Source organism: Pristiophorus japonicus, unplaced genomic scaffold (genome assembly GCF_044704955.1).
Source record: "Pristiophorus japonicus isolate sPriJap1 unplaced genomic scaffold, sPriJap1.hap1 HAP1_SCAFFOLD_29, whole genome shotgun sequence".
In the NCBI taxonomy this organism is placed as follows: domain Eukaryota; kingdom Metazoa; phylum Chordata; class Chondrichthyes; family Pristiophoridae; genus Pristiophorus; species Pristiophorus japonicus.
In genome coordinates this window covers 7,434,901-7,457,446 of record NW_027252668.1, presented here as the reverse complement: position 1 = coordinate 7,457,446, position 22,546 = coordinate 7,434,901, and the positions used below count along the sequence as shown (strand labels likewise).

The 22,546-nt window shown below is 45.4% G+C and overlaps 1 protein-coding gene and 15 non-coding genes across 16 annotated transcripts in view; 15 read left to right on the top strand and 1 right to left on the bottom strand.

The window, feature by feature from the left end:
• Positions 1-22,546, bottom strand: part of LOC139248232 (zinc finger protein 84-like) — a 1,036,220-nt gene that overhangs the window by 729,648 nt on the left and 284,026 nt on the right. The gene's annotated exons all lie outside the window — the stretch shown is intronic.
• On the top strand, positions 538-608 carry trnag-gcc (transfer RNA glycine (anticodon GCC)). Its single transcript has one exon. It is a non-coding gene; the product is annotated as a tRNA-Gly (tRNA).
• trnag-gcc (transfer RNA glycine (anticodon GCC)) lies at positions 2,012-2,082 on the top strand. The gene has a single exon. It is a non-coding gene; the product is annotated as a tRNA-Gly (tRNA).
• On the top strand, positions 3,486-3,556 carry trnag-gcc (transfer RNA glycine (anticodon GCC)). The gene has a single exon. It is a non-coding gene; the product is annotated as a tRNA-Gly (tRNA).
• On the top strand, positions 4,960-5,030 carry trnag-gcc (transfer RNA glycine (anticodon GCC)). Its single transcript has one exon. It is a non-coding gene; the product is annotated as a tRNA-Gly (tRNA).
• trnag-gcc (transfer RNA glycine (anticodon GCC)) lies at positions 6,434-6,504 on the top strand. Its single transcript has one exon. It is a non-coding gene; the product is annotated as a tRNA-Gly (tRNA).
• Positions 7,908-7,978, top strand: trnag-gcc (transfer RNA glycine (anticodon GCC)). Its single transcript has one exon. It is a non-coding gene; the product is annotated as a tRNA-Gly (tRNA).
• trnag-gcc (transfer RNA glycine (anticodon GCC)) lies at positions 9,383-9,453 on the top strand. The gene has a single exon. It is a non-coding gene; the product is annotated as a tRNA-Gly (tRNA).
• Positions 10,857-10,927, top strand: trnag-gcc (transfer RNA glycine (anticodon GCC)). The gene has a single exon. It is a non-coding gene; the product is annotated as a tRNA-Gly (tRNA).
• trnag-gcc (transfer RNA glycine (anticodon GCC)) lies at positions 12,332-12,402 on the top strand. Its single transcript has one exon. It is a non-coding gene; the product is annotated as a tRNA-Gly (tRNA).
• On the top strand, positions 13,806-13,876 carry trnag-gcc (transfer RNA glycine (anticodon GCC)). Its single transcript has one exon. It is a non-coding gene; the product is annotated as a tRNA-Gly (tRNA).
• Positions 15,280-15,350, top strand: trnag-gcc (transfer RNA glycine (anticodon GCC)). Its single transcript has one exon. It is a non-coding gene; the product is annotated as a tRNA-Gly (tRNA).
• Positions 16,754-16,824, top strand: trnag-gcc (transfer RNA glycine (anticodon GCC)). Its single transcript has one exon. It is a non-coding gene; the product is annotated as a tRNA-Gly (tRNA).
• trnag-gcc (transfer RNA glycine (anticodon GCC)) lies at positions 18,229-18,299 on the top strand. The gene has a single exon. It is a non-coding gene; the product is annotated as a tRNA-Gly (tRNA).
• Positions 19,703-19,773, top strand: trnag-gcc (transfer RNA glycine (anticodon GCC)). The gene has a single exon. It is a non-coding gene; the product is annotated as a tRNA-Gly (tRNA).
• On the top strand, positions 21,177-21,247 carry trnag-gcc (transfer RNA glycine (anticodon GCC)). The gene has a single exon. It is a non-coding gene; the product is annotated as a tRNA-Gly (tRNA).

The window sequence follows — 22,546 nt, the reverse complement described above, 5'->3', positions numbered from 1 at the left end:
TAGGCTTATACTCGCTGGAATTTAGAAGAATGAGAGGGGAGCTCATAGAAACATTTAAAATTTGGTCGGGAATGGACAGGTTTGATGGCGTAAAAAGGTTCCCGCAGTCCGAATAAAGGAAGCCCAGTACCAGCGGTCACTGTCTTAGGATAAAGTGTAAACCATTTAGGACCGACACGAGGAGAATCTTCTTCACTCAGATCATTGTGAACCTGTGGAATTCTGTACCACAGAAAGATGTGGAAGCCAGTTGGATAGATATACTCAAAAGAGAGTGAGATATGGCCCTTACGGCTAAAGTGATCAAGGGGCATGGAGAGAAATCAGGAAGGGGAAGGGAAGTTGCATGCTCAGCCATGATCATATTGAATGGTGGTGCTGGCTGGAAGGGACGAATGGCCTACTCCTGCACCTACTTTCTAAGTTTCTATGTTTCTATCTTCAGAATATGAGGTGCTTTGTTGGTCTTCGCCTTTTATTAACAAAAATTAAACACTAATTGCACTATCTTTAAACTTGAATGTGTTCGTAATGTGAGCATTGGTGGTTCAGGGGTAGAATTCTCGCCTGCCACGCGGGAGACCCGGGTTCGATTCCCGGTCAATGCAGTGTTTATGGAAGTATTTCACAAAGCGTGTATTTAAAAATTAAACTTCCCGACTGTTTCAAGAGCGTACACAGAGAGGAGCGGCTGTTAAATGAGCGGGGGCACAGATATCCTTCGGTATAAAGAGCGGGAGCAGTGAGGATCGCTTGTAACGTGAGGGAGTAAAGGATTTGAGTTATTTTTCAAATAGCACGAGCAGAGGGAAGCAGCAATTTAAAAAGCGAGACACACAGGAGTGGCTGTTTGCAGCACGGCAGCAGAGATGAGCGGGTGTTGAAAGAGCGGGAGCAAGTCTGGGCGGCAGTTTAATAAGGAGGAGCAGAAAGGAGCGGCGGTACCGTTTCCTCGAGCTGTGGCGATTTTCAATAATTCCATCAATGTAATATCTCCAACTTTGCAAATCACACCAAGCTGGGTTGCAGTGCGAGCTGCTAGGAGGCTGCAGCGGAATTGGACAGATTAGGTGGATGGCAGATGCCATATAATGAAGATAAGTGTGAGTTTATCCACTTTGGTGGCAAAACCTTGAAGGTAGAATGTTATCTGAATGTTGACCGATTTGTAAAAGCGGAGGGGTATTGAGACCTGGGTATTTTGGGACATCAGTCGTTGAAGTCATTCATACATACAGGTACAGCATGCAGTAAAGGAAGCCAAATGTCATGCTGGCCTTCATAGCGAGGAGATTAGGGTATCGGAGCAGAGAGACTTGTACAGCACCTTGCTGAGACCAGACCTTGAGTATTGTGTGCAGTTATGATCATCTAATCTGAGGAAGGACATTCTTGCTTTTGAGGGAGTGTAGCGAATATTCATCAGATTGATTCCAGGGATGGCAGGACAGACATGAAGAAAGACTGGATCGACTAGGCTTATACTCGCTGGAATTTAGAAGAATGAGAGGGGAGCTCATAGAAACATTTAAAATTTGGTCGGGAATGGACAGGTTTGATGGCGTAAAAAGGTTCCCGCAGTCCGAATAAAGGAAGCCCAGTACCAGCGGTCACTGTCTAAGGATAAAGTGTAAACCATTTAGGACCGACACGAGGAGCATCTTCTTCACTCAGATCATTGTGAACCTGTGGAATTCTGTACCACAGAAAGATGTGGAAGCCAGTTGGATAGATATACTCAAAAGACAGTGAGATATGGCCCTTACGGCTAAAGTGATCAAGGGGCATGGAGAGAAATCAGGAAGGGGAAGTGAAGTTGCATGCTCAGCCATGATCATATTGAATGGTGGTGCTGGCTGGAAGGGACGAATGGCCTACTCCTGCACCTACTTTCTAAGTTTCTATGTTTCTATCTTCAGAATATGAGGTGCTTTGTTGTTCTTCGCCTTTTATTAACAAAAATTAAACACTAATTGCACTATCTTTAAACTTGAATGTGTTCGTAATGTGAGCATTGGTGGTTCAGGGGTAGAATTCTCGCCTGCCACGCGGGAGACCCGGGTTCGATTCCCGGTCAATGCAGTGTTTATGGAAGTATTTCACAAAGCGTGTATTTAAAAATTAAACTTCCCGACTGTTTCAAGAGCGTACACAGAGAGGAGCGGCTGTTAAATGAGCGGGGGCACAGATATCCTTCGGTATAAAGAGCGGGAGCAGTGAGGATCGCTTGTAACGTGAGGGAGTAAAGGATTTGAGTTATTTTTCAAATAACACGAGCAGAGGGAAGCAGCAATTTAAAAAGCGAGACACACAGGAGTGGCTGTTTGCAGCACGGCAGCAGAGATGAGCGGGTGTTGAAAGAGCGGGAGCAAGTCTGGGCGGCAGTTTAATAAGGAGGAGCAGAAAGGAGCGGCGGTACCGTTTCCTCGAGCTGTGGCGATTTTCAATAATTCCATCAATGTAATATCTCCAACTTTGCAAATCACACCAAGCTGGGTTGCAGTGCGAGCTGCTAGGAGGCTGCAGCGGAATTGGACAGATTAGGTGGATGGCAGATGCCATATAATGAAGATAAGTGTGAGTTTATCCACTTTGGTGGCAAAACCTTGAAGGTAGAATGTTATCTGAATGTTGACCCATTTGTAAAAGCGGAGGGGTATTGAGACCTGGGTATTTTGGGACATCAGTCGTTGAAGTCATTCATACATACAGGTACAGCATGCAGTAAAGGAAGCCAAATGTCATGCTGGCCTTCATAGCGAGGAGATTAGGGTATCGGAGCATGGAGACTTGTACAGCACCTTGCTGAGACCAGACCTTGAGTATTGTGTGCAGTTATGATCATCTAATCTGAGGAAGGACATTCTTGCTTTTGAGGGAGTGTAGCGAATATTCACCAGATTGATTCCAGGGATGGCAGGACAGACATGAAGAAAGACTGGATCGACTAGGCTTATACTCGCTGGAATTTAGAAGAATGAGAGGGGAGCTCATAGAAACATTTAAAATTTGGTCGGGAATGGACAGGTTTGATGGCGTAAAAAGGTTCCCGCAGTCCGAATAAAGGAAGCCCAGTACCAGCGGTCACTGTCTTAGGATAAAGTGTAAACCATTTAGGACCGACACGAGGAGAATCTTCTTCACTCAGATCATTGTGAACCTGTGGAATTCTGTACCACAGAAAGATGTGGAAGCCAGTTGGATAGATATACTCAAAAGAGAGTGAGATATGGCCCTTACGGCTAAAGTGATCAAGGGGCATGGAGAGAAATCAGGAAGGGGAAGGGAAGTTGCATGCTCAGCCATGATCATATTGAATGGTGGTGCTGGCTGGAAGGGACGAATGGCCTACTCCTGCACCTACTTTCTAAGTTTCTATGTTTCTATCTTCAGAATATGAGGTGCTTTGTTGTTCTTCGCCTTTTATTAACAAAAATTAAACACTAATTGCACTATCTTTAAACTTGAATGTGTTCGTAATGTGAGCATTGGTGGTTCAGGGGTAGAATTCTCGCCTGCCACGCGGGAGACCCGGGTTCGATTCCCGGTCAATGCAGTGTTTATGGAAGTATTTCACAAAGCGTGTATTTAAAAATTAAACTTCCCGACTGTTTCAAGAGCGTACACAGAGAGGAGCGGCTGTTAAATGAGCGGGGGCACAGATATCCTTCGGTATAAAGAGCGGGAGCAGTGAGGATCGCTTGTAACGTGAGGGAGTAAAGGATTTGAGTTATTTTTCAAATAACACGAGCAGAGGGAAGCAGCAATTTAAAAAGCGAGACACACAGGAGTGGCTGTTTGCAGCACGGCAGCAGAGATGAGCGGGTGTTGAAAGAGCGGGAGCAAGTCTGGGCGGCAGTTTAATAAGGAGGAGCAGAAAGGAGCGGCGGTACCGTTTCCTCGAGCTGTGGCGATTTTCAATAATTCCATCAATGTAATATCTCCAACTTTGCAAATCACACCAAGCTGGGTTGCAGTGCGAGCTGCTAGGAGGCTGCAGCGGAATTGGACAGATTAGGTGGATGGCAGATGCCATATAATGAAGATAAGTGTGAGTTTATCCACTTTGGTGGCAAAACCTTGAAGGTAGAATGTTATCTGAATGTTGACCCATTTGTAAAAGCGGAGGGGTATTGAGACCTGGGTATTTTGGGACATCAGTCGTTGAAGTCATTCATACATACAGGTACAGCATGCAGTAAAGGAAGCCAAATGTCATGCTGGCCTTCATAGCGAGGAGATTAGGGTATCGGAGCATGGAGACTTGTACAGCACCTTGCTGAGACCAGACCTTGAGTATTGTGTGCAGTTATGATCATCTAATCTGAGGAAGGACATTCTTGCTTTTGAGGGAGTGTAGCGAATATTCACCAGATTGATTCCAGGGATGGCAGGACAGACATGAAGAAAGACTGGATCGACTAGGCTTATACTCGCTGGAATTTAGAAGAATGAGAGGGGAGCTCATAGAAACATTTAAAATTTGGTCGGGAATGGACAGGTTTGATGGCGTAAAAAGGTTCCCGCAGTCCGAATAAAGGAAGCCCAGTACCAGCGGTCACTGTCTAAGGATAAAGTGTAAACCATTTAGGACCGACACGAGGAGCATCTTCTTCACTCAGATCATTGTGAACCTGTGGAATTCTGTACCACAGAAAGATGTGGAAGCCAGTTGGATAGATATACTCAAAAGACAGTGAGATATGGCCCTTACGGCTAAAGTGATCAAGGGGCATGGAGAGAAATCAGGAAGGGGAAGTGAAGTTGCATGCTCAGCCATGATCATATTGAATGGTGGTGCTGGCTGGAAGGGACGAATGGCCTACTCCTGCACCTACTTTCTAAGTTTCTATGTTTCTATCTTCAGAATATGAGGTGCTTTGTTGGTCTTCGCCTTTTATTAACAAAAATTAAACACTAATTGCACTATCTTTAAACTTGAATGTGTTCGTAATGTGAGCATTGGTGGTTCAGGGGTAGAATTCTCGCCTGCCACGCGGGAGACCCGGGTTCGATTCCCGGTCAATGCAGTGTTTATGGAAGTATTTCACAAAGCGTGTATTTAAAAATTAAACTTCCCGACTGTTTCAAGAGCGTACACAGAGAGGAGCGGCTGTTAAATGAGCGGGGGCACAGATATCCTTCGGTATAAAGAGCGGGAGCAGTGAGGATCGCTTGTAACGTGAGGGAGTAAAGGATTTGAGTTATTTTTCAAATAGCACGAGCAGAGGGAAGCAGCAATTTAAAAAGCGAGACACACAGGAGTGGCTGTTTGCAGCACGGCAGCAGAGATGAGCGGGTGTTGAAAGAGCGGGAGCAAGTCTGGGCGGCAGTTTAATAAGGAGGAGCAGAAAGGAGCGGCGGTACCGTTTCCTCGAGCTGTGGCGATTTTCAATAATTCCATCAATGTAATATCTCCAACTTTGCAAATCACACCAAGCTGGGTTGCAGTGCGAGCTGCTAGGAGGCTGCAGCGGAATTGGACAGATTAGGTGGATGGCAGATGCCATATAATGAAGATAAGTGTGAGTTTATCCACTTTGGTGGCAAAACCTTGAAGGTAGAATGTTATCTGAATGTTGACCGATTTGTAAAAGCGGAGGGGTATTGAGACCTGGGTATTTTGGGACATCAGTCGTTGAAGTCATTCATACATACAGGTACAGCATGCAGTAAAGGAAGCCAAATGTCATGCTGGCCTTCATAGCGAGGAGATTAGGGTATCGGAGCAGAGAGACTTGTACAGCACCTTGCTGAGACCAGACCTTGAGTATTGTGTGCAGTTATGATCATCTAATCTGAGGAAGGACATTCTTGCTTTTGAGGGAGTGTAGCGAATATTCATCAGATTGATTCCAGGGATGGCAGGACAGACATGAAGAAAGACTGGATCGACTAGGCTTATACTCGCTGGAATTTAGAAGAATGAGAGGGGAGCTCATAGAAACATTTAAAATTTGGTCGGGAATGGACAGGTTTGATGGCGTAAAAAGGTTCCCGCAGTCCGAATAAAGGAAGCCCAGTACCAGCGGTCACTGTCTAAGGATAAAGTGTAAACCATTTAGGACCGACACGAGGAGCATCTTCTTCACTCAGATCATTGTGAACCTGTGGAATTCTGTACCACAGAAAGATGTGGAAGCCAGTTGGATAGATATACTCAAAAGACAGTGAGATATGGCCCTTACGGCTAAAGTGATCAAGGGGCATGGAGAGAAATCAGGAAGGGGAAGTGAAGTTGCATGCTCAGCCATGATCATATTGAATGGTGGTGCTGGCTGGAAGGGACGAATGGCCTACTCCTGCACCTACTTTCTAAGTTTCTATGTTTCTATCTTCAGAATATGAGGTGCTTTGTTGTTCTTCGCCTTTTATTAACAAAAATTAAACACTAATTGCACTATCTTTAAACTTGAATGTGTTCGTAATGTGAGCATTGGTGGTTCAGGGGTAGAATTCTCGCCTGCCACGCGGGAGACCCGGGTTCGATTCCCGGTCAATGCAGTGTTTATGGAAGTATTTCACAAAGCGTGTATTTAAAAATTAAACTTCCCGACTGTTTCAAGAGCGTACACAGAGAGGAGCGGCTGTTAAATGAGCGGGGGCACAGATATCCTTCGGTATAAAGAGCGGGAGCAGTGAGGATCGCTTGTAACGTGAGGGAGTAAAGGATTTGAGTTATTTTTCAAATAACACGAGCAGAGGGAAGCAGCAATTTAAAAAGCGAGACACACAGGAGTGGCTGTTTGCAGCACGGCAGCAGAGATGAGCGGGTGTTGAAAGAGCGGGAGCAAGTCTGGGCGGCAGTTTAATAAGGAGGAGCAGAAAGGAGCGGCGGTACCGTTTCCTCGAGCTGTGGCGATTTTCAATAATTCCATCAATGTAATATCTCCAACTTTGCAAATCACACCAAGCTGGGTTGCAGTGCGAGCTGCTAGGAGGCTGCAGCGGAATTGGACAGATTAGGTGGATGGCAGATGCCATATAATGAAGATAAGTGTGAGTTTATCCACTTTGGTGGCAAAACCTTGAAGGTAGAATGTTATCTGAATGTTGACCGATTTGTAAAAGCGGAGGGGTATTGAGACCTGGGTATTTTGGGACATCAGTCGTTGAAGTCATTCATACATACAGGTACAGCATGCAGTAAAGGAAGCCAAATGTCATGCTGGCCTTCATAGCGAGGAGATTAGGGTATCGGAGCATGGAGACTTGTACAGCACCTTGCTGAGACCAGACCTTGAGTATTGTGTGCAGTTATGATCATCTAATCTGAGGAAGGACATTCTTGCTTTTGAGGGAGTGTAGCGAATATTCACCAGATTGATTCCAGGGATGGCAGGACTGACATGAAGAAAGACTGGATCGACTAGGCTTATACTCGCTGGAATTTAGAAGAATGAGAGGGGAGCTCATAGAAACATTTAAAATTTGGTCGGGAATGGACAGGTTTGATGGCGTAAAAAGGTTCCCGCAGTCCGAATAAAGGAAGCCCAGTACCAGCGGTCACTGTCTTAGGATAAAGTGTAAACCATTTAGGACCGACACGAGGAGAATCTTCTTCACTCAGATCATTGTGAACCTGTGGAATTCTGTACCACAGAAAGATGTGGAAGCCAGTTGGATAGATATACTCAAAAGAGAGTGAGATATGGCCCTTACGGCTAAAGTGATCAAGGGGCATGGAGAGAAATCAGGAAGGGGAAGGGAAGTTGCATGCTCAGCCATGATCATATTGAATGGTGGTGCTGGCTGGAAGGGACGAATGGCCTACTCCTGCACCTACTTTCTAAGTTTCTATGTTTCTATCTTCAGAATATGAGGTGCTTTGTTGTTCTTCGCCTTTTATTAACAAAAATTAAACACTAATTGCACTATCTTTAAACTTGAATGTGTTCGTAATGTGAGCATTGGTGGTTCAGGGGTAGAATTCTCGCCTGCCACGCGGGAGACCCGGGTTCGATTCCCGGACAATGCAGTGTTTATGGAAGTATTTCACAAAGCGTGTATTTAAAAATTAAACTTCCCAGACTGTTTCAAGAGCGTACACAGAGAGGAGCGGCTGTTAAATGAGCGGGGGCACAGATATCCTTCGGTATAAAGAGCGGGAGCAGTGAGGATCGCTTGTAACGTGAGGGAGTAAAGGATTTGAGTTATTTTTCAAATAACACGAGCAGAGGGAAGCAGCAATTTAAAAAGCGAGACACACAGGAGTGGCTGTTTGCAGCACGGCAGCAGAGATGAGCGGGTGTTGAAAGAGCGGGAGCAAGTCTGGGCGGCAGTTTAATAAGGAGGAGCAGAAAGGAGCGGCGGTACCGTTTCCTCGAGCTGTGGCGATTTTCAATATTTCCATCAATGTAATATCTCCAACTTTGCAAATCACACCAAGCTGGGTTGCAGTGCGAGCTGCTAGGAGGCTGCAGCGGAATTGGACAGATTAGGTGGATGGCAGATGCCATATAATGAAGATAAGTGTGAGTTTATCCACTTTGGTGGCAAAACCTTGAAGGTAGAATGTTATCTGAATGTTGACCCATTTGTAAAAGCGGAGGGGTATTGAGACCTGGGTATTTTGGGACATCAGTCGTTGAAGTCATTCATACATACAGGTACAGCATGCAGTAAAGGAAGCCAAATGTCATGCTGGCCTTCATAGCGAGGAGATTAGGGTATCGGAGCATGGAGACTTGTACAGCACCTTGCTGAGACCAGACCTTGAGTATTGTGTGCAGTTATGATCATCTAATCTGAGGAAGGACATTCTTGCTTTTGAGGGAGTGTAGCGAATATTCATCAGATTGATTCCAGGGATGGCAGGACAGACATGAAGAAAGACTGGATCGACTAGGCTTATACTCGCTGGAATTTAGAAGAATGAGAGGGGAGCTCATAGAAACATTTAAAATTTGGTCGGGAATGGACAGGTTTGATGGCGTAAAAAGGTTCCCGCAGTCCGAATAAAGGAAGCCCAGTACCAGCGGTCACTGTCTAAGGATAAAGTGTAAACCATTTAGGACCGACACGAGGAGCATCTTCTTCACTCAGATCATTGTGAACCTGTGGAATTCTGTACCACAGAAAGATGTGGAAGCCAGTTGGATAGATATACTCAAAAGACAGTGAGATATGGCCCTTACGGCTAAAGTGATCAAGGGGCATGGAGAGAAATCAGGAAGGGGAAGTGAAGTTGCATGCTCAGCCATGATCATATTGAATGGTGGTGCTGGCTGGAAGGGACGAATGGCCTACTCCTGCACCTACTTTCTAAGTTTCTATGTTTCTATCTTCAGAATATGAGGTGCTTTGTTGTTCTTCGCCTTTTATTAACAAAAATTAAACACTAATTGCACTATCTTTAAACTTGAATGTGTTCGTAATGTGAGCATTGGTGGTTCAGGGGTAGAATTCTCGCCTGCCACGCGGGAGACCCGGGTTCGATTCCCGGTCAATGCAGTGTTTATGGAAGTATTTCACAAAGCGTGTATTTAAAAATTAAACTTCCCGACTGTTTCAAGAGCGTACACAGAGAGGAGCGGCTGTTAAATGAGCGGGGGCACAGATATCCTTCGGTATAAAGAGCGGGAGCAGTGAGGATCGCTTGTAACGTGAGGGAGTAAAGGATTTGAGTTATTTTTCAAATAACACGAGCAGAGGGAAGCAGCAATTTAAAAAGCGAGACACACAGGAGTGGCTGTTTGCAGCACGGCAGCAGAGATGAGCGGGTGTTGAAAGAGCGGGAGCAAGTCTGGGCGGCAGTTTAATAAGGAGGAGCAGAAAGGAGCGGCGGTACCGTTTCCTCGAGCTGTGGCGATTTTCAATAATTCCATCAATGTAATATCTCCAACTTTGCAAATCACACCAAGCTGGGTTGCAGTGCGAGCTGCTAGGAGGCTGCAGCGGAATTGGACAGATTAGGTGGATGGCAGATGCCATATAATGAAGATAAGTGTGAGTTTATCCACTTTGGTGGCAAAACCTTGAAGGTAGAATGTTATCTGAATGTTGACCGATTTGTAAAAGCGGAGGGGTATTGAGACCTGGGTATTTTGGGACATCAGTCGTTGAAGTCATTCATACATACAGGTACAGCATGCAGTAAAGGAAGCCAAATGTCATGCTGGCCTTCATAGCGAGGAGATTAGGGTATCGGAGCATGGAGACTTGTACAGCACCTTGCTGAGACCAGACCTTGAGTATTGTGTGCAGTTATGATCATCTAATCTGAGGAAGGACATTCTTGCTTTTGAGGGAGTGTAGCGAATATTCACCAGATTGATTCCAGGGATGGCAGGACTGACATGAAGAAAGACTGGATCGACTAGGCTTATACTCGCTGGAATTTAGAAGAATGAGAGGGGAGCTCATAGAAACATTTAAAATTTGGTCGGGAATGGACAGGTTTGATGGCGTAAAAAGGTTCCCGCAGTCCGAATAAAGGAAGCCCAGTACCAGCGGTCACTGTCTTAGGATAAAGTGTAAACCATTTAGGACCGACACGAGGAGAATCTTCTTCACTCAGATCATTGTGAACCTGTGGAATTCTGTACCACAGAAAGATGTGGAAGCCAGTTGGATAGATATACTCAAAAGAGAGTGAGATATGGCCCTTACGGCTAAAGTGATCAAGGGGCATGGAGAGAAATCAGGAAGGGGAAGGGAAGTTGCATGCTCAGCCATGATCATATTGAATGGTGGTGCTGGCTGGAAGGGACGAATGGCCTACTCCTGCACCTACTTTCTAAGTTTCTATGTTTCTATCTTCAGAATATGAGGTGCTTTGTTGTTCTTCGCCTTTTATTAACAAAAATTAAACACTAATTGCACTATCTTTAAACTTGAATGTGTTCGTAATGTGAGCATTGGTGGTTCAGGGGTAGAATTCTCGCCTGCCACGCGGGAGACCCGGGTTCGATTCCCGGACAATGCAGTGTTTATGGAAGTCTTTCACAAAGCGTGTATTTAAAAATTAAACTAACCAGACTGTTTCAAGAGCGTACACAGAGAGGAGCGGCTGTTAAATGAGCGGGGGCACAGATATCCTTCGGTATAAAGAGCGGGAGCAGTGAGGATCGCTTGTAACGTGAGGGAGTAAAGGATTTGAGTTATTTTTCAAATAACACGAGCAGAGGGAAGCAGCAATTTAAAAAGCGAGACACACAGGAGTGGCTGTTTGCAGCACGGCAGCAGAGATGAGCGGGTGTTGAAAGAGCGGGAGCAAGTCTGGGCGGCAGTTTAATAAGGAGGAGCAGAAAGGAGCGGCGGTACCGTTTCCTCGAGCTGTGGCGATTTTCAATAATTCCATCAATGTAATATCTCCAACTTTGCAAATCACACCAAGCTGGGTTGCAGTGCGAGCTGCTAGGAGGCTGCAGCGGAATTGGACAGATTAGGTGGATGGCAGATGCCATATAATGAAGATAAGTGTGAGTTTATCCACTTTGGTGGCAAAACCTTGAAGGTAGAATGTTATCTGAATGTTGACCCATTTGTAAAAGCGGAGGGGTATTGAGACCTGGGTATTTTGGGACATCAGTCGTTGAAGTCATTCATACATACAGGTACAGCATGCAGTAAAGGAAGCCAAATGTCATGCTGGCCTTCATAGCGAGGAGATTAGGGTATCGGAGCATGGAGACTTGTACAGCACCTTGCTGAGACCAGACCTTGAGTATTGTGTGCAGTTATGATCATCTAATCTGAGGAAGGACATTCTTGCTTTTGAGGGAGTGTAGCGAATATTCACCAGATTGATTCCAGGGATGGCAGGACAGACATGAAGAAAGACTGGATCGACTAGGCTTATACTCGCTGGAATTTAGAAGAATGAGAGGGGAGCTCATAGAAACATTTAAAATTTGGTCGGGAATGGACAGGTTTGATGGCGTAAAAAGGTTCCCGCAGTCCGAATAAAGGAAGCCCAGTACCAGCGGTCACTGTCTTAGGATAAAGTGTAAACCATTTAGGACCGACACGAGGAGAATCTTCTTCACTCAGATCATTGTGAACCTGTGGAATTCTGTACCACAGAAAGATGTGGAAGCCAGTTGGATAGATATACTCAAAAGAGAGTGAGATATGGCCCTTACGGCTAAAGTGATCAAGGGGCATGGAGAGAAATCAGGAAGGGGAAGGGAAGTTGCATGCTCAGCCATGATCATATTGAATGGTGGTGCTGGCTGGAAGGGACGAATGGCCTACTCCTGCACCTACTTTCTAAGTTTCTATGTTTCTATCTTCAGAATATGAGGTGCTTTGTTGTTCTTCGCCTTTTATTAACAAAAATTAAACACTAATTGCACTATCTTTAAACTTGAATGTGTTCGTAATGTGAGCATTGGTGGTTCAGGGGTAGAATTCTCGCCTGCCACGCGGGAGACCCGGGTTCGATTCCCGGTCAATGCAGTGTTTATGGAAGTATTTCACAAAGCGTGTATTTAAAAATTAAACTTCCCGACTGTTTCAAGAGCGTACACAGAGAGGAGCGGCTGTTAAATGAGCGGGGGCACAGATATCCTTCGGTATAAAGAGCGGGAGCAGTGAGGATCGCTTGTAACGTGAGGGAGTAAAGGATTTGAGTTATTTTTCAAATAGCACGAGCAGAGGGAAGCAGCAATTTAAAAAGCGAGACACACAGGAGTGGCTGTTTGCAGCACGGCAGCAGAGATGAGCGGGTGTTGAAAGAGCGGGAGCAAGTCTGGGCGGCAGTTTAATAAGGAGGAGCAGAAAGGAGCGGCGGTACCGTTTCCTCGAGCTGTGGCGATTTTCAATAATTCCATCAATGTAATATCTCCAACTTTGCAAATCACACCAAGCTGGGTTGCAGTGCGAGCTGCTAGGAGGCTGCAGCGGAATTGGACAGATTAGGTGGATGGCAGATGCCATATAATGAAGATAAGTGTGAGTTTATCCACTTTGGTGGCAAAACCTTGAAGGTAGAATGTTATCTGAATGTTGACCGATTTGTAAAAGCGGAGGGGTATTGAGACCTGGGTATTTTGGGACATCAGTCGTTGAAGTCATTCATACATACAGGTACAGCATGCAGTAAAGGAAGCCAAATGTCATGCTGGCCTTCATAGCGAGGAGATTAGGGTATCGGAGCAGAGAGACTTGTACAGCACCTTGCTGAGACCAGACCTTGAGTATTGTGTGCAGTTATGATCATCTAATCTGAGGAAGGACATTCTTGCTTTTGAGGGAGTGTAGCGAATATTCATCAGATTGATTCCAGGGATGGCAGGACAGACATGAAGAAAGACTGGATCGACTAGGCTTATACTCGCTGGAATTTAGAAGAATGAGAGGGGAGCTCATAGAAACATTTAAAATTTGGTCGGGAATGGACAGGTTTGATGGCGTAAAAAGGTTCCCGCAGTCCGAATAAAGGAAGCCCAGTACCAGCGGTCACTGTCTAAGGATAAAGTGTAAACCATTTAGGACCGACACGAGGAGCATCTTCTTCACTCAGATCATTGTGAACCTGTGGAATTCTGTACCACAGAAAGATGTGGAAGCCAGTTGGATAGATATACTCAAAAGACAGTGAGATATGGCCCTTACGGCTAAAGTGATCAAGGGGCATGGAGAGAAATCAGGAAGGGGAAGTGAAGTTGCATGCTCAGCCATGATCATATTGAATGGTGGTGCTGGCTGGAAGGGACGAATGGCCTACTCCTGCACCTACTTTCTAAGTTTCTATGTTTCTATCTTCAGAATATGAGGTGCTTTGTTGGTCTTCGCCTTTTATTAACAAAAATTAAACACTAATTGCACTATCTTTAAACTTGAATGTGTTCGTAATGTGAGCATTGGTGGTTCAGGGGTAGAATTCTCGCCTGCCACGCGGGAGACCCGGGTTCGATTCCCGGTCAATGCAGTGTTTATGGAAGTATTTCACAAAGCGTGTATTTAAAAATTAAACTTCCCGACTGTTTCAAGAGCGTACACAGAGAGGAGCGGCTGTTAAATGAGCGGGGGCACAGATATCCTTCGGTATAAAGAGCGGGAGCAGTGAGGATCGCTTGTAACGTGAGGGAGTAAAGGATTTGAGTTATTTTTCAAATAGCACGAGCAGAGGGAAGCAGCAATTTAAAAAGCGAGACACACAGGAGTGGCTGTTTGCAGCACGGCAGCAGAGATGAGCGGGTGTTGAAAGAGCGGGAGCAAGTCTGGGCGGCAGTTTAATAAGGAGGAGCAGAAAGGAGCGGCGGTACCGTTTCCTCGAGCTGTGGCGATTTTCAATAATTCCATCAATGTAATATCTCCAACTTTGCAAATCACACCAAGCTGGGTTGCAGTGCGAGCTGCTAGGAGGCTGCAGCGGAATTGGACAGATTAGGTGGATGGCAGATGCCATATAATGAAGATAAGTGTGAGTTTATCCACTTTGGTGGCAAAACCTTGAAGGTAGAATGTTATCTGAATGTTGACCGATTTGTAAAAGCGGAGGGGTATTGAGACCTGGGTATTTTGGGACATCAGTCGTTGAAGTCATTCATACATACAGGTACAGCATGCAGTAAAGGAAGCCAAATGTCATGCTGGCCTTCATAGCGAGGAGATTAGGGTATCGGAGCAGAGAGACTTGTACAGCACCTTGCTGAGACCAGACCTTGAGTATTGTGTGCAGTTATGATCATCTAATCTGAGGAAGGACATTCTTGCTTTTGAGGGAGTGTAGCGAATATTCATCAGATTGATTCCAGGGATGGCAGGACAGACATGAAGAAAGACTGGATCGACTAGGCTTATACTCGCTGGAATTTAGAAGAATGAGAGGGGAGCTCATAGAAACATTTAAAATTTGGTCGGGAATGGACAGGTTTGATGGCGTAAAAAGGTTCCCGCAGTCCGAATAAAGGAAGCCCAGTACCAGCGGTCACTGTCTAAGGATAAAGTGTAAACCATTTAGGACCGACACGAGGAGCATCTTCTTCACTCAGATCATTGTGAACCTGTGGAATTCTGTACCACAGAAAGATGTGGAAGCCAGTTGGATAGATATACTCAAAAGACAGTGAGATATGGCCCTTACGGCTAAAGTGATCAAGGGGCATGGAGAGAAATCAGGAAGGGGAAGTGAAGTTGCATGCTCAGCCATGATCATATTGAATGGTGGTGCTGGCTGGAAGGGACGAATGGCCTACTCCTGCACCTACTTTCTAAGTTTCTATGTTTCTATCTTCAGAATATGAGGTGCTTTGTTGTTCTTCGCCTTTTATTAACAAAAATTAAACACTAATTGCACTATCTTTAAACTTGAATGTGTTCGTAATGTGAGCATTGGTGGTTCAGGGGTAGAATTCTCGCCTGCCACGCGGGAGACCCGGGTTCGATTCCCGGTCAATGCAGTGTTTATGGAAGTATTTCACAAAGCGTGTATTTAAAAATTAAACTTCCCGACTGTTTCAAGAGCGTACACAGAGAGGAGCGGCTGTTAAATGAGCGGGGGCACAGATATCCTTCGGTATAAAGAGCGGGAGCAGTGAGGATCGCTTGTAACGTGAGGGAGTAAAGGATTTGAGTTATTTTTCAAATAACACGAGCAGAGGGAAGCAGCAATTTAAAAAGCGAGACACACAGGAGTGGCTGTTTGCAGCACGGCAGCAGAGATGAGCGGGTGTTGAAAGAGCGGGAGCAAGTCTGGGCGGCAGTTTAATAAGGAGGAGCAGAAAGGAGCGGCGGTACCGTTTCCTCGAGCTGTGGCGATTTTCAATAATTCCATCAATGTAATATCTCCAACTTTGCAAATCACACCAAGCTGGGTTGCAGTGCGAGCTGCTAGGAGGCTGCAGCGGAATTGGACAGATTAGGTGGATGGCAGATGCCATATAATGAAGATAAGTGTGAGTTTATCCACTTTGGTGGCAAAACCTTGAAGGTAGAATGTTATCTGAATGTTGACCGATTTGTAAAAGCGGAGGGGTATTGAGACCTGGGTATTTTGGGACATCAGTCGTTGAAGTCATTCATACATACAGGTACAGCATGCAGTAAAGGAAGCCAAATGTCATGCTGGCCTTCATAGCGAGGAGATTAGGGTATCGGAGCATGGAGACTTGTACAGCACCTTGCTGAGACCAGACCTTGAGTATTGTGTGCAGTTATGATCATCTAATCTGAGGAAGGACATTCTTGCTTTTGAGGGAGTGTAGCGAATATTCACCAGATTGATTCCAGGGATGGCAGGACTGACATGAAGAAAGACTGGATCGACTAGGCTTATACTCGCTGGAATTTAGAAGAATGAGAGGGGAGCTCATAGAAACATTTAAAATTTGGTCGGGAATGGACAGGTTTGATGGCGTAAAAAGGTTCCCGCAGTCCGAATAAAGGAAGCCCAGTACCAGCGGTCACTGTCTTAGGATAAAGTGTAAACCATTTAGGACCGACACGAGGAGAATCTTCTTCACTCAGATCATTGTGAACCTGTGGAATTCTGTACCACAGAAAGATGTGGAAGCCAGTTGGATAGATATACTCAAAAGAGAGTGAGATATGGCCCTTACGGCTAAAGTGATCAAGGGGCATGGAGAGAAATCAGGAAGGGGAAGGGAAGTTGCATGCTCAGCCATGATCATATTGAATGGTGGTGCTGGCTGGAAGGGACGAATGGCCTACTCCTGCACCTACTTTCTAAGTTTCTATGTTTCTATCTTCAGAATATGAGGTGCTTTGTTGTTCTTCGCCTTTTATTAACAAAAATTAAACACTAATTGCACTATCTTTAAACTTGAATGTGTTCGTAATGTGAGCATTGGTGGTTCAGGGGTAGAATTCTCGCCTGCCACGCGGGAGACCCGGGTTCGATTCCCGGACAATGCAGTGTTTATGGAAGTCTTTCACAAAGCGTGTATTTAAAAATTAAACTAACCAGACTGTTTCAAGAGCGTACACAGAGAGGAGCGGCTGTTAAATGAGCGGGGGCACAGATATCCTTCGGTATAAAGAGCGGGAGCAGTGAGGATCGCTTGTAACGTGAGGGAGTAAAGGATTTGAGTTATTTTTCAAATAACACGAGCAGAGGGAAGCAGCAATTTAAAAAGCGAGACACACAGGAGTGGCTGTTTGCAGCACGGCAGCAGAGATGAGCGGGTGTTGAAAGAGCGGGAGCAAGTCTGGGCGGCAGTTTAATAAGGAGGAGCAGAAAGGAGCGGCGGTACCGTTTCCTCGAGCTGTGGCGATTTTCAATAATTCCATCAATGTAATATCTCCAACTTTGCAAATCACACCAAGCTGGGTTGCAGTGCGAGCTGCTAGGAGGCTGCAGCGGAATTGGACAGATTAGGTGGATGGCAGATGCCATATAATGAAGATAAGTGTGAGTTTATCCACTTTGGTGGCAAAACCTTGAAGGTAGAATGTTATCTGAATGTTGACCCATTTGTAAAAGCGGAGGGGTATTGAGACCTGGGTATTTTGGGACATCAGTCGTTGAAGTCATTCATACATACAGGTACAGCATGCAGTAAAGGAAGCCAAATGTCATGCTGGCCTTCATAGCGAGGAGATTAGGGTATCGGAGCATGGAGACTTGTACAGCACCTTGCTGAGACCAGACCTTGAGTATTGTGTGCAGTTATGATCATCTAATCTGAGGAAGGACATTCTTGCTTTTGAGGGAGTGTAGCGAATATTCACCAGATTGATTCCAGGGATGGCAGGACAGACATGAAGAAAGACTGGATCGACTAGGCTTATACTCGCTGGAATTTAGAAGAATGAGAGGGGAGCTCATAGAAACATTTAAAATTTGGTCGGGAATGGACAGGTTTGATGGCGTAAAAAGGTTCCCGCAGTCCGAATAAAGGAAGCCCAGTACCAGCGGTCACTGTCTTAGGATAAAGTGTAAACCATTTAGGACCGACACGAGGAGAATCTTCTTCACTCAGATCATTGTGAACCTGTGGAATTCTGTACCACAGAAAGATGTGGAAGCCAGTTGGATAGATATACTCAAAAGAGAGTGAGATATGGCCCTTACGGCTAAAGTGATCAAGGGGCATGGAGAGAAATCAGGAAGGGGAAGGGAAGTTGCATGCTCAGCCATGATCATATTGAATGGTGGTGCTGGCTGGAAGGGACGAATGGCCTACTCCTGCACCTACTTTCTAAGTTTCTATGTTTCTATCTTCAGAATATGAGGTGCTTTGTTGTTCTTCGCCTTTTATTAACAAAAATTAAACACTAATTGCACTATCTTTAAACTTGAATGTGTTCGTAATGTGAGCATTGGTGGTTCAGGGGTAGAATTCCCGCCTGCCACGCGGGAGACCCGGGTTCGATTCCCGGTCAATGCAGTGTTTATGGAAGTATTTCACAAAGCGTGTATTTAAAAATTAAACTTCCCGACTGTTTCAAGAGCGTACACAGAGAGGAGCGGCTGTTAAATGAGCGGGGGCACAGATATCCTTCGGTATAAAGAGCGGGAGCAGTGAGGATCGCTTGTAACGTGAGGGAGTAAAGGATTTGAGTTATTTTTCAAATAACACGAGCAGAGGGAAGCAGCAATTTAAAAAGCGAGACACACAGGAGTGGCTGTTTGCAGCACGGCAGCAGAGATGAGCGGGTGTTGAAAGAGCGGGAGCAAGTCTGGGCGGCAGTTTAATAAGGAGGAGCAGAAAGGAGCGGCGGTACCGTTTCCTCGAGCTGTGGCGATTTTCAATAATTCCATCAATGTAATATCTCCAACTTTGCAAATCACACCAAGCTGGGTTGCAGTGCGAGCTGCTAGGAGGCTGCAGCGGAATTGGACAGATTAGGTGGATGGCAGATGCCATATAATGAAGATAAGTGTGAGTTTATCCACTTTGGTGGCAAAACCTTGAAGGTAGAATGTTATCTGAATGTTGACCCATTTGTAAAAGCGGAGGGGTATTGAGACCTGGGTATTTTGGGACATCAGTCGTTGAAGTCATTCATACATACAGGTACAGCATGCAGTAAAGGAAGCCAAATGTCATGCTGGCCTTCATAGCGAGGAGATTAGGGTATCGGAGCATGGAGACTTGTACAGCACCTTGCTGAGACCAGACCTTGAGTATTGTGTGCAGTTATGATCATCTAATCTGAGGAAGGACATTCTTGCTTTTGAGGGAGTGTAGCGAATATTCACCAGATTGATTCCAGGGATGGCAGGACAGACATGAAGAAAGACTGGATCGACTAGGCTTATACTCGCTGGAATTTAGAAGAATGAGAGGGGAGCTCATAGAAACATTTAAAATTTGGTCGGGAATGGACAGGTTTGATGGCGTAAAAAGGTTCCCGCAGTCCGAATAAAGGAAGCCCAGTACCAGCGGTCACTGTCTTAGGATAAAGTGTAAACCATTTAGGACCGACACGAGGAGAATCTTCTTCACTCAGATCATTGTGAACCTGTGGAATTCTGTACCACAGAAAGATGTGGAAGCCAGTTGGATAGATATACTCAAAAGAGAGTGAGATATGGCCCTTACGGCTAAAGTGATCAAGGGGCATGGAGAGAAATCAGGAAGGGGAAGGGAAGTTGCATGCTCAGCCATGATCATATTGAATGGTGGTGCTGGCTGGAAGGGACGAATGGCCTACTCCTGCACCTACTTTCTAAGTTTCTATGTTTCTATCTTCAGAATATGAGGTGCTTTGTTGTTCTTCGCCTTTTATTAACAAAAATTAAACACTAATTGCACTATCTTTAAACTTGAATGTGTTCGTAATGTGAGCATTGGTGGTTCAGGGGTAGAATTCTCGCCTGCCACGCGGGAGACCCGGGTTCGATTCCCGGTCAATGCAGTGTTTATGGAAGTATTTCACAAAGCGTGTATTTAAAAATTAAACTTCCCGACTGTTTCAAGAGCGTACACAGAGAGGAGCGGCTGTTAAATGAGCGGGGGCACAGATATCCTTCGGTATAAAGAGCGGGAGCAGTGAGGATCGCTTGTAACGTGAGGGAGTAAAGGATTTGAGTTATTTTTCAAATAGCACGAGCAGAGGGAAGCAGCAATTTAAAAAGCGAGACACACAGGAGTGGCTGTTTGCAGCACGGCAGCAGAGATGAGCGGGTGTTGAAAGAGCGGGAGCAAGTCTGGGCGGCAGTTTAATAAGGAGGAGCAGAAAGGAGCGGCGGTACCGTTTCCTCGAGCTGTGGCGATTTTCAATAATTCCATCAATGTAATATCTCCAACTTTGCAAATCACACCAAGCTGGGTTGCAGTGCGAGCTGCTAGGAGGCTGCAGCGGAATTGGACAGATTAGGTGGATGGCAGATGCCATATAATGAAGATAAGTGTGAGTTTATCCACTTTGGTGGCAAAACCTTGAAGGTAGAATGTTATCTGAATGTTGACCCATTTGTAAAAGCGGAGGGGTATTGAGACCTGGGTATTTTGGGACATCAGTCGTTGAAGTCATTCATACATACAGGTACAGCATGCAGTAAAGGAAGCCAAATGTCATGCTGGCCTTCATAGCGAGGAGATTAGGGTATCGGAGCAGAGAGACTTGTACAGCACCTTGCTGAGACCAGACCTTGAGTATTGTGTGCAGTTATGATCATCTAATCTGAGGAAGGACATTCTTGCTTTTGAGGGAGTGTAGCGAATATTCATCAGATTGATTCCAGGGATGGCAGGACAGACATGAAGAAAGACTGGATCGACTAGGCTTATACTCGCTGGAATTTAGAAGAATGAGAGGGGAGCTCATAGAAACATTTAAAATTTGGTCGGGAATGGACAGGTTTGATGGCGTAAAAAGGTTCCCGCAGTCCGAATAAAGGAAGCCCAGTACCAGCGGTCACTGTCTAAGGATAAAGTGTAAACCATTTAGGACCGACACGAGGAGCATCTTCTTCACTCAGATCATTGTGAACCTGTGGAATTCTGTACCACAGAAAGATGTGGAAGCCAGTTGGATAGATATACTCAAAAGACAGTGAGATATGGCCCTTACGGCTAAAGTGATCAAGGGGCATGGAGAGAAATCAGGAAGGGGAAGTGAAGTTGCATGCTCAGCCATGATCATATTGAATGGTGGTGCTGGCTGGAAGGGACGAATGGCCTACTCCTGCACCTACTTTCTAAGTTTCTATGTTTCTATCTTCAGAATATGAGGTGCTTTGTTGTTCTTCGCCTTTTATTAACAAAAATTAAACACTAATTGCACTATCTTTAAACTTGAATGTGTTCGTAATGTGAGCATTGGTGGTTCAGGGGTAGAATTCTCGCCTGCCACGCGGGAGACCCGGGTTCGATTCCCGGTCAATGCAGTGTTTATGGAAGTATTTCACAAAGCGTGTATTTAAAAATTAAACTTCCCGACTGTTTCAAGAGCGTACACAGAGAGGAGCGGCTGTTAAATGAGCGGGGGCACAGATATCCTTCGGTATAAAGAGCGGGAGCAGTGAGGATCGCTTGTAACGTGAGGGAGTAAAGGATTTGAGTTATTTTTCAAATAACACGAGCAGAGGGAAGCAGCAATTTAAAAAGCGAGACACACAGGAGTGGCTGTTTGCAGCACGGCAGCAGAGATGAGCGGGTGTTGAAAGAGCGGGAGCAAGTCTGGGCGGCAGTTTAATAAGGAGGAGCAGAAAGGAGCGGCGGTACCGTTTCCTCGAGCTGTGGCGATTTTCAATAATTCCATCAATGTAATATCTCCAACTTTGCAAATCACACCAAGCTGGGTTGCAGTGCGAGCTGCTAGGAGGCTGCAGCGGAATTGGACAGATTAGGTGGATGGCAGATGCCATATAATGAAGATAAGTGTGAGTTTATCCACTTTGGTGGCAAAACCTTGAAGGTAGAATGTTATCTGAATGTTGACCGATTTGTAAAAGCGGAGGGGTATTGAGACCTGGGTATTTTGGGACATCAGTCGTTGAAGTCATTCATACATACAGGTACAGCATGCAGTAAAGGAAGCCAAATGTCATGCTGGCCTTCATAGCGAGGAGATTAGGGTATCGGAGCATGGAGACTTGTACAGCACCTTGCTGAGACCAGACCTTGAGTATTGTGTGCAGTTATGATCATCTAATCTGAGGAAGGACATTCTTGCTTTTGAGGGAGTGTAGCGAATATTCACCAGATTGATTCCAGGGATGGCAGGACTGACATGAAGAAAGACTGGATCGACTAGGCTTATACTCGCTGGAATTTAGAAGAATGAGAGGGGAGCTCATAGAAACATTTAAAATTTGGTCGGGAATGGACAGGTTTGATGGCGTAAAAAGGTTCCCGCAGTCCGAATAAAGGAAGCCCAGTACCAGCGGTCACTGTCTTAGGATAAAGTGTAAACCATTTAGGACCGACACGAGGAGAATCTTCTTCACTCAGATCATTGTGAACCTGTGGAATTCTGTACCACAGAAAGATGTGGAAGCCAGTTGGATAGATATACTCAAAAGAGAGTGAGATATGGCCCTTACGGCTAAAGTGATCAAGGGGCATGGAGAGAAATCAGGAAGGGGAAGGGAAGTTGCATGCTCAGCCATGATCATATTGAATGGTGGTGCTGGCTGGAAGGGACGAATGGCCTACTCCTGCACCTACTTTCTAAGTTTCTATGT